An 11333-nucleotide genomic window follows, 5' to 3' on the forward strand; every position below is an offset into this window, starting at 1 on the left:
AAGCTCTTCAATGGGAACCCCTTGCCCTATTGGCAAATTTTGAATAACCATTAGCTAGTGTTTTATGCATAGCACTAATAAATTCAAAGGATTTTTTTCCAATGAGTTTTTTGCCCCTTCGACCTATGCATGCGCATGAGGTTTGGGTCTAGAGGTTTTGGTCCATGAACTTATTACATGTGATAAGACCTTTGGATTTCATACACATGCCTCTGGCCCAAGCTAGATTTTGTTTAGCTTCCAAGCCGCACATGTCTGGTTTAATTTAAGTCATGTTGATAATGATTGGCCTCTGAGTGCTCCGTGTTTTGCATAGTTTGTTCTTTTCGACAACATACATCCATTTTTAAGTGTCTTAGATAAATGCTTTCACCAATGAGCACACAATATTTAGAAATTTGTGTCTATAACTAAGAGCCCACAATATCATCTAAAATCCGAGCTCTATCATCTTCAAGTGAGGGAGGATCAATCCTCTCACTAATAATTGATTTTTACTCGGTAAGCCTAATGTGCTTCTTTGGGTTCTCGAGCCCATAGCTGGCCACTTGGCATCATTTAGACCCTTCCTTTCGACACAAATTGCACAACCATTATTAACAACACTTGCTACGTGCAATGACAATAATTTATGATTATTTTTACTTGGTGAGCCTAACATGGTTTTGCGGATTCTTGAGCCCTTAAGAGGTTGCTTGGCATGATTTAAGACCTTCGCTTTTACCCGAATCATATGGCAAGCATATCAAACAACAAGCAACAAAAGCTCCCAAGCAGCCTATCGCAAGATTCACATAGCAACAATAGCTCTTTGCTTTTTTTTAATCACGCACAACAACGATAGCTCTCTACCATGCTTTTTTGGGCTTTGTTTGATCGCCCACAACAAGCAAAGACAACTCCCAAAATCAGCCAAAGTAGTAGTCGATTTTCTTCCGAGACAAGGCATGTACCCTCAGATGGGTTTGCACATATGTCGAAACAACATTGAACGCGTCATCTCCTAACCAATGGGTTTCTTCAAAAGGCTCCTCTGATGAGGCCCTCAATATAGGACCTTGCTATGAAGATGAGGAAGAAAAGTTCTTAGAAGACTTTGAGGACTATTTTGAGCATCTTCATGTTGATAACATTTGTAAGGAACATTACCCAAGCTCAACGTTCAGCCACTAGTTTACTTAGACTATGCCAACTCTACTCTTTTTTTCACAATCCCACGTGTGTTGAACGCCCACCCTATGATGGTTAAAATGAGGCATTTTTGTGATGATGTTCAATTCATGGGTGCAAGTTGTGTGTGTGCCACGTTTACGCAATGTTTGTATATGTGTACGTGCATCATTTGCCTTGAATTGTCTCTTTTGATCCTAGGATAAGTAGTTTATAATTTTTATTGTACGACCAAGTTCTATGTCGTGTGGGGAATTTCTACCTTTTAAGATTATATGGATCTTAAATCAATTAGCTTTTGTATAGCTCGGCCAATGTGTTCTCTTTGATCTTCTCCTCCTGTTTTTGCTAAATCAATTATGACTGCAAATTTACTTTGACAATGTGTTTTCATTGATTATTGATTTTCTCCTCCTGTTTGCAAGATCATTGATAGCAATTTCACTTTGTCAACAGGTGAAGCAGCATATGCGAGTGATTTTGGAGGAAGGGTCCAACTTGGGTTCATCCTCTCTTGCTAATTCTCTTTCCATTAGCTTGATGTCCTATGTCCTTGACACCTTTTAAAATCTGTTGCAACTTTCCAACATTAGCAATAGTGATTAGGCAATTTTGCTTATGACTGGTTTTACTGTTGGCTACAGGCTTTTCAATGAGATTTACCCATTCCGCAAGGGAAATACTTTTGTAAGATCCCCAATTTTTGGGTCTCTTCTAAAAATAAGAAAAATAACTTCCAATATCTATTTCGCCAAATTTTGACTTAAGATGCTTGATTGACAGTATTGGAAGGTTCTAAAGTGAAAAGTGAAGTCGTTCCCATATTCCAGTAGGTTGGACGGATGTTTGGTTCAGTTTTGGAAAATCCGATGTTTTTAGTTTCTTCATACTTTTCGGCGTTTTTGAAAAGCAATGTGCTTTTTATGATGACCTAAATATAAAGATACTAAATTAAGCCTCCATCAGATTTAAAAAATGATCACTCGGAGCAAAAACGGGACCAAACGAGATTTTTACGAGAAATATTTTATAAAAAGCGATACCATAAATACGTCAAGGCAGTACAAGAAAGTCATAATTATGCCAGGATATTACGGTGTGGCATAGTCTAGCTACAATTTCCATTAGTTGGTCGGATGCTGCTCGGATGGTCAAATTTGATGTAAAAATTAAATAGTAAGTGGGAGAGTTGACCACCAAAAAGCAAAGGCTTGTTTTTATCAAACAAAAATTCTTTTTAGAAAAGAGAGAGGAGGAGCTTAGTTTAGATCTCTTTCCTTAGAAGCCAAGCTTCTTCTTAGAGACTCTAAATCGTGCATCGAAATTCGTGTCCGCAAGAAAAAAAAATCATTTTCTTTTAATAAGCCGCGAACGTGCTCGAACTCGTCTCTCTTTGCTCATTCTATTCTTAGCTTGTGATTTTGGCCTTGAGATTCTATATAAAGACCTCTCTCCCTTCACTTTGAAAACACATAGATACACTCTCAAACGCGGAAGCTCTCTTGCCTTGATGTCAAAAATACATGCCTATTATACGGAGTGGTGCAATCTCTTCATCACCATCTCCATAAGCTCTTCTCTCTCTCTCTCTCTCTCTCTCTCTCTCTCTCTCTCTCTCTCTCTCTCTCTCTCTCTCAGGATACTCTCTCTCTACTTGCTTATTATCTTCTCTCTCGTTTCATGGTGTACGCACTCTCCGAAAGCTTTTGTAGCAGATATCTCTACGTAGCTCTCATCACCGCTCTCTTGGGGCAAAGCAAGAAGCCTTTCAACAGCCCCTCATCGATTTTAAAGCACGGTGAGAACCCTAAACTCCACAGTCATCATCTCTCTCTCTCTCTCTCTCTCTCTCTCTCTCTCTCTCTCCTTTTTGCGTAGTCACCCTCTAGGTGATTGTTTTTTCGCATACGAGTGTATGTATGGATTAAGTAAGTACATACAAATTTGCCTCATGATTACTTCATCGTGTTTAACACGCTGGTTTATACACATGATGCGTTTATGATCACGTACGTGCATAAAAAGCGCTTTTTGTTTCACGTCATAGAGACGGTAGGAACACTGTTTTGGTCATGAATCACAAACGGTTATGAATCAGCCTGAACCCTTTGTATTAGAGATAAAACACATCATTTAGAACATTTTTTCCCTTGGTGTCATGTGAAAAACACGCACAAGCTAAGAGATATGGTCAAAAAACAGTTTGTTGCCAACTACACGACCAAATTTTTTGACTCCAAGCTCCTTGGAGAACCACTATATAGATTCACCGAATGGGCAAACCCACTTAACCAATTGACAAGTTTGATGAAACTTGATAATAAATGAATTTAGGTCTCCGTTATCACTTCGGGAATGCGAGTTATTAATCATTCTAAAACCGGTTTTACCTACACGCGTAGGAGTGCTATCAAGAGGGGATACCATATGACGTTGTGAGTTAACCGAGCCATTTTGATATGTCTTATGGTTTGTTTTGGTGAGTTGATTTCAATTATTAGATGGCCATAAACTTATATGGGAGTATATAGTTAAACATCCCGAACCGCATAGGGAGATATGAATAAAGTGACTTTCTTTTGGGGTTATCGTTTGTTGTGTGAGTACCATATGGTCAAAGTGATGTGATGGAGTAATAGGCTATATTATGAAGCTGAACTTGATGCATTGATTTGAGGTCAAATACTTTCATTTGCATGTTTTGCATGCTTCCGAAAATGTCAAATTTGTTTTTGCATATGTGTGAAGTTATGGTTTATGGTTGACCTAAAGGTCCGAGTTGTTTTGCATCATGTTTATGGTGTTGAAATATTATCATATGATGTATGGAAACTCATGGATTGATGTGGATGCCTCATATGCATGGTTATGACTGCTTTCCACCTTTCTAGGTCAAACTAGCTTTATGTGCTAGAGTGGTGAAGTGCAGACGTAATGCATCAACTTTGCATGGTTGGATGTTGTCAAAATTGGATTTTTATATCATGATTAGTTGCTGGTCGGACTCTTTTTATGCATGAAAGAATCATATCTTAAGGGTCACATGTGTATAGACTCCGATTGATTGCAGGGGATGTGTCAAACTCCAAGTGTGGGAGTTGGTTCAATGTGATTATGATTTATGGTCAAGGGTTGAGATTCCCTCAAGGATTATGGTTGAAATTTTATGGTAAAAGCCGGTGTGGCTTATGGTTTTTTTTTTGGATTGGTTATGCTGTCGAAATTTTTGCAGCCATGTTATGTTCTAAAGTGGTTATGTAGGATTGGTCGTCCCTCACCCAAGTAAAGTGGAGTGCTCACCCGTGTGATGTGATTGGATATGGTTTATGAGTTTTGGATTGGATCATGAAGTGATCAAGATGGTTTATGGTAGACGTGTAAGGGTAGAGACCCTGTACAGTCTAACTGTTTGGAAAGGATTGTTTGTACATCTGGGAAGTACTATTGTGATTGGACTCATGTGTTATGTTTCTCATAGCAGCGTTGCTATAAGACTAGGATCACCTACATCGCTTAGCTTTAGACTAAAGGGTCGCTGACCTAGGGCTTTGTTGGATCGGGGGTGTTGTCTAGGTCTTTTTCTTTTTTGTTAGCTCATCTACACGGTTAGTGCGTCGGGGGTTGAATGACCTACACGGTGAATGCGTCGGGTATTTTACCTTGACTTTGCCTAAACACCCGGTGCTGGGCATCGAAGAGGCGTGGCGCCTAAACTGGTATAGTTGGTGTTGATACCCTACCACCTGCTGGTATTTGGGATCCTTTCAGAGCTCGGGTTCATGGAGGGAGGCGAAGCGGCCTCAACCTATGTTTGGCTCAGGTAGGTTGGAGATGTTCTAGCTCGCTCTCGACGAAGTGAAATTCTCTCTATTCATAGTAGAGCACAAGTGGGTGGGTAGATCGGTCAATCCCTACACAGGGTCCGGTGCTCTGCTAGTTGGTTGGTCATAAACTTTTTGATGTTATGGTATACGTAGATTTTGTCATTGCATTAATACATGGTTGACTGTTCCATTTAGATGGGCATTTAAAAGATTCTTTGTTGTCATCTTCTCATGTCTCTGTGCACTCTATTTCACCCTCCACTATATTCTCTCTCTCTCTTCTTCCCGCAACGCGGTGCACACATATATTCTCCTTCCACAATGTTATATTTTTCTTGAGTATGCTTTCATTCATAACATCCATTCAGGGGTAGCACTAGTCGCTAGGTACCTCTAGATGCAGTCCGGCTCATGGCCTAAACTCCATGCTTGGTCGGGCGCCGAGAACTCCTCCCCTATGCAAATGCTTTTGCACCTCTTATGTATATTGAAAATTGTATAAAAGTGTAAATTGTATATTTTGTGCATAGAACCTTCGGGAGGGGTATCTCTCACATGGTATCAGATTAAATGCTTAAGGTTTTGGGGATAGCCTAAAGCCTGATATTTGTCGGGTTAGTTATGCATCGTGCACGCATTCACGTATGCTGTTTGAGAAAGGATATTGTATTTATGATGCATCTTTGGTTGATGGTACTTATTTGACTTGTCTTCTTGCTTGGAAGTGTTGGATTGAGTTATGGTAAAATGATTGAAGTGTTCAACAAGTGTGTCAAGAATTTCTTTGAATATTTGTTTTAGTAATGACTCTTACGGGTCACTTCTAACATTTCGTAACTAGATCTTGTCTTTCAATGGGGTGTAAATGACTACCCATTCCTTAATAAATTATGGTTAAAAAAGTTTCCCTCCTGCCCACCTTTTTTGACTCATAACGCAGGCATATTAATGTAATATATTGTTAAGCTGACGTGAAATCTCTCCAAGTCAAGATCAGAATTGAGAAATAGGATAGTCAATTTAGCATATGTCTATAGAAGGTTTAAACTTACTCATTTGTTATCTATGTCGAGGTGAGGATACCTTGAGTTTTTCAAGTGGGGGAGGATGTAAGATCCCCAATTTTTGGGTCTCTTCTAAAGATAAGAAAATAACTTTCAATATCTATTTTGCCAAATTTTGACTTAAGATGCTTGATTGACAGTATTGGAAGGTTCTAAAGTGCAAAGCGAGGTCGTTCGCACATTTTAGTAGGTTGGACGGACGTTTGGTTCAGTTTTGGAAAAATCTGATGTTTTTAGCTTCTTCATGCTTTTTGGCATTTTTGAAAAGCAATGGGCTTTTTATGATGACCTAAATATAAAGATACTAATTGAGTCTCCGTTGGATTTAAAAATGATCACCTGTAGCAAAAACGGGACCAAACGAGATTTTTACAGGAAATATTTTATAGAAAGCGGTACCGTTAATATGCCAGGGTAGTACGGGAAAGTCATAATTATGCCAGGATATTACAGTGTGGCATAGTCTAGCTACATTTTCCATTAGTTGGCCAAATACTGCTCGGATGGTCAATTTGATGTAAAAATTGAATGGTAAGTGGGAGGTTGACCACCGAAAAGCAAAGGCTTGTTTTTAGCAAAAGAAAGAGTCTTTTTAGAAAAGAGAGAGGAGGAGCTTATTTTAGAGCTCTTTTCTTGGAAGCCAAGCTTCTTCTTAGAGACTCTAAATCGCGCATCGAAATCCGTGTCCGCAAGGAAAAAAAAAATCAATTTTTTTAAAAAATGGCCGCGTACGTGCGCGAACTCGTCTCTCTTTGCTTACTCTATTCTTAGCTTGTGATTTTGGCCTTGAGAGTCTATATAAAGACCTCTCTCCCTTCACTTTGAAAACATATAGATACACTTTCAGATGCGGAAGCTCTCTTGTCTTGACGTCAAAGTTACCTATCTATTATACAGAGTGGTGCAAGCTCTTCATCCATCTCCATAAACTCTTCTCTCTCTCTCTCTCAGGATACTCTCTCTCTACTTGCTTATTATCTTCTCTCTCTCGTTTCACTGTGTATGCGCTCTCCGTAAGCTTTTGTGGTGGATACCTTTACGTAGCTCTCATCACCGCTCTCTTGCGGCAAAGCAAGAAGCCTTTTGACAATCTCTAATCGATTCTAAAGCACGGTGAGAAACCCTAAACTCCACAGTCATCATCTCTCTCTCTATGTCGTTTTTTTGCGTAGTCACCCTCTGGGTGATTGTTTTTTGCATACGAGTGCATGTATGAATTAACTAAGTATATACGAATTTGCCTCGTGATTATTTCATCATGTTTAACACGCTGATTTATGCACATGATGCGTTTATGATCACATACGTGCATAAAAAGCGCTTTTTGTTTCACGTTATATAGACGGTAGGAACACTGTTTTGGTCATGAATCACAAACAATTATGAATCAGCCCAAACCCTTTGTACTAGTGATAAAACACATCATGTAGAACATTTTCCCCCTTTGGTGTCATGTGAAAAACACGCACGAGCTAATAGATATGGTCAAAAAACAGTTTGTTGTCCACTAAACCAAAATTTTTGACTCCAGGCTCCTTGGAGAACCATTATATAGATTCACCGGATAGGCAATCCCACTTAACCAATTGAAAAGCTTGATGAAACTTGGTGATAAATGAATTTAGGTCTCCGTTATCACTTCGGAAATGCGAGTTATTAATCACTCTATAACCGGTTTTACCTACACGCGTAGGAGTGCTATCAAGGGGGGTTATCATATGACGTCGTGAGTTAACCGAGCTTGTTTGATATGTTTTATGGTTTGTTTTAGTGAGTTAATTTCAATTATTAGATGGCCATAAACTTATGTGGGAGTATATGGTTAAACATCCCGAACCGTATAGGCAGATATGAATAAAGTTACTTTCTTTTGGGATTACCGTTTGTTGTGTGAGTACCATATGGTCAAAGTGATGTGATGGAGTGATAGGCTATATTATGGAGCTGAACTTGATGCATTGGTTTGAGGTCAAATACTTTCATTTGCATGTTTTGCATGCTTCCGAAAATGTCAAAAAATTGTTTTTGCATGTGTGAAGTTATGGTTTATGGTTGACCTAAAGGTTTGAGTTGTTTTGCATCATGTTTATGGTGTTGGAATATTATCATATGATGTATGGAAACTCATGGATTGATGTGGATGCCTCATATGCATGGTTATGACTGCTTTCCACCTTTCTAGGTCAAACTAGCTCTATGTGCTAGAGTGGTGAAGTGCAGACGTGATGCATCAACTTTTCATGGTTGGATGTTGTCAAAATTGGATTTTTATATCATGATTAGTTGCTGGTCGGACTCTTTTTATGCATGAAAGAATCACATCTTAAGGGTCACATGTGTGTAGACTCCGATTGATTGCAGGGGATGTGTCAAACTCCAAGTGTGGGAGTTGGTTCAATGTGCTTAAATTTATGGTCAAGGGCTGAGATTCTCTCATGGATTATGGTTGAATTTTTATGGTGAAAGCCGGTGTGGCTTATGGTTTTTTTTTTCTGGATTTGGCTCTGCTACCGAAATGCTGTTGAAATTTTTGCAGCCATGTTATGTTCTAAAGTGGTTATGCATGATTGGTCATGCCTTATCCAAGTAGGATAGAGCGTTCACTCCTGTGATGTGATTGGATTATGGTTTATGATTTTTGGATTGGATCATGAAGTGATCAAGATGGTTTATGGTAGGCGTGTAAGGGTAGAGAACCTATACAGTCTAACTGTTTGGAAAAGGTTTATTTGTGCATCTGGGAAGTGCTATTGTGATTGGACTCATGCGTTACGTTTCTCATGGCAGCGTCGCTACAATACTAGGATCACCTACATCGCTTAGCTTTAGACTAAAGGGTCGTTGACCTGGGGCTTTGCTGGATAGGGGGTGTTGCCTAATTCTTCTTCTTTTTTGTTAGGCTCATCTACACGGTTAGTGTGTCGGGGGTTGAATGACCTACACGGCTAACGCATCGGGGATTTTGCCTTGGCTTTACCTAAACACCCGATGTTGGGCATCAAAGAGACGTGGCGCCTAAACTAGTATGGTTGTTGTTGATACCCTACCACCTGTTGGTATTTGGGATCCTTTCAGAGCTCGAGTTCATGGAGGAAGGCAAAGCGGCCTTAGCCTATGTCTAGCTCAGGTAGGTTGGATGTGTTCTGGTTCGCTCCCGAATGAAGCAAAATTTTCTTTGTCCGTAGTAGAGCGGAAGTGAATGGGTGGACCGGTCGATCCCTACACAGGGTCCGGTGCTTTGCTAGTTGTTTGGTCATAAACTTTTTGATGTTATGGTATACCTAGATTTTGTCATTGCATTAATACATGGTTGCCTGTTCTATTTAGATGGGCATTTAAAGATTCTCTGTTGTCATCTTCTCATGTCTTTGTGCACTCTATTTCACCCTCCACTATATTCTCTCTCTCTCTCTCTCTCTCTCTCTCTCTCTCTCTCTCTCTCTCTCTCTTCCCACAGTGCGGTGTACACATATATTCACCCTCCACAATGTTATATTTTTCTTGAGTACGCTTTCATTCATAACACCCATTCAAGGGTAGCACTAGTCGCTAGGTACCTCTGGATGCAGTCCGGCTCATGGCCTAAACTCCATGCTTGGTCAGGCGCTGAGAACTCCTCCCCTATGCAAATGCTTCTGCAACTCTAATGTATATTGAAAATTGTATAAAAGTGTAAATCGTATATTTTGTGCATAGACCCCTGGGGAGGGCATCTCTCAACTTTGCTAACTCTCCTAGATAACCACGAGTCAGTAAAGTATGTGATATCTATAGCAAAACAGCATGGAGGCAAGTGCCTTGCTGTACCCTTGAAGGAGATGGATCTGACTTTTGAGAAGGCAGGCATCACATGGTGAGGGTGGAAGACTTTTTGTATGCCTTGCGCAGTCTTCTCTCTCCGGCATGTAGCATTTTCTAAATTGGATTCCAGAGGTACAACAGTTTGGGTCGCACTTTGTGCTTGATGTGTCCTCCCACCTTTCGATTGGGCCTTTGGACCTTTTCAAATATCACCTAGAGTTCGTCTTCGGCTCTTTGCATCATATGCTTGGCTACCCTTCTGGGATGGGATTCCTACTGGTCAGGAAGAAGGCTTGCTCCGTTCATAGAGTCTCACAGATTCCTTGCTTCTCCACTTGTACTCCCACAAAGATGGAACCGATCTGCACAATCTTGTGCACACCTCGAAAGCCAACAGCATGGACCTAAGGCGGAAAAGAAGAAGCACAAGCAGCACTAGCATGCGACCGATGTTTGTGCCCTCGCCATTGATGAGTTTGCTATGGTAAGCATCAGCTCCTTTACACAATTAGCCATGACCATCTGATGGCTCTTCGCATCATCTGACTGCCAACAGAGGCAATTGATGCAACATATGAAAGCCCTTCTCTTTAAGCTTTATTAATAACTTGCATCTTTTGTATTTGTCTTGATTCCTGTTTTGTGTCTGACAGAGAGGACATATATTCACAAAGTGGACATTTGGGCTGCAGAAGCACGACTCCAGGTCGACAACCTTGCAAGGTACGTTATCTGTATTCAATTCCCTATGACTATATGTTTGCTTGGAGCAACACATAATGCTACGGGGGCAGGGTGCGGCTTCTGTTTCTTATAATTTTTGGAGAGACCACAGTGCCAACTCTCCACCATACTTTTGTATGGCACTTCTGCATGACGTGCACTATATATTTAGCATTTTCACTTTGTGCCTAATTGAAAAACGAAATGTTTAATTATTCACATTGCTTTTATGTAGCTTGATTCCTCTGGCTTGCACAATTGGACGACACCCGTACATAATTATCACGTCGGTAGTGCATTTTAATTTTAAGTTTATTGATGCTTTCTGTATTTTTTGAGTTTGTCAATGCTTCGTTAAGTTTAGTTTAGCCACATGTTTTTCTCACTAGTGCATGCTCAATTTCGATCATTGAATCTATATATCAAATAGGCACGCACTTCTTTTCTCACAGTTTGGCAATTCAAGTTATGTACTACAATACTCAATGCACTCTGCACATGTTTACTTTAATATTCCTAGGTGGTTGATGTGAATCTACGTATGCTCTTGTTTGGCAATGTATTTTATATATTGCAGCCCAATGTTCTCCTTTGCATAACCTTTTTTTAGCACTAGGGCAACCCTTTGTCCTAGCGTTTTCCTTCTCGAATATGTTTTTCTAGTAGGTTGTGTGATTGACAGCCAAGACTCTTTGCTCCCTCCGACTGCGACAACATGTACCTCTCTCTCTCTCTCTCTCTCTCTCAGGTT

At 40.1% G+C, this 11333-nt stretch overlaps 1 pseudogene; it reads left to right on the forward strand.

The window, feature by feature from the left end:
- Positions 1-853: 853 nt before the first annotated feature.
- LOC147433855 (molybdenum cofactor sulfurase-like) lies at positions 854-10267 on the forward strand (annotated as a pseudogene).
- The last annotated feature ends 1066 nt before the right edge of the window (positions 10268-11333 follow it).

This window comes from Adiantum capillus-veneris, chromosome 19 (genome assembly GCF_014529385.1).
Source record: "Adiantum capillus-veneris isolate H3 chromosome 19, ASM1452938v2, whole genome shotgun sequence".
Lineage (NCBI taxonomy): Eukaryota > Viridiplantae > Streptophyta > Polypodiopsida > Polypodiales > Pteridaceae > Adiantum > Adiantum capillus-veneris.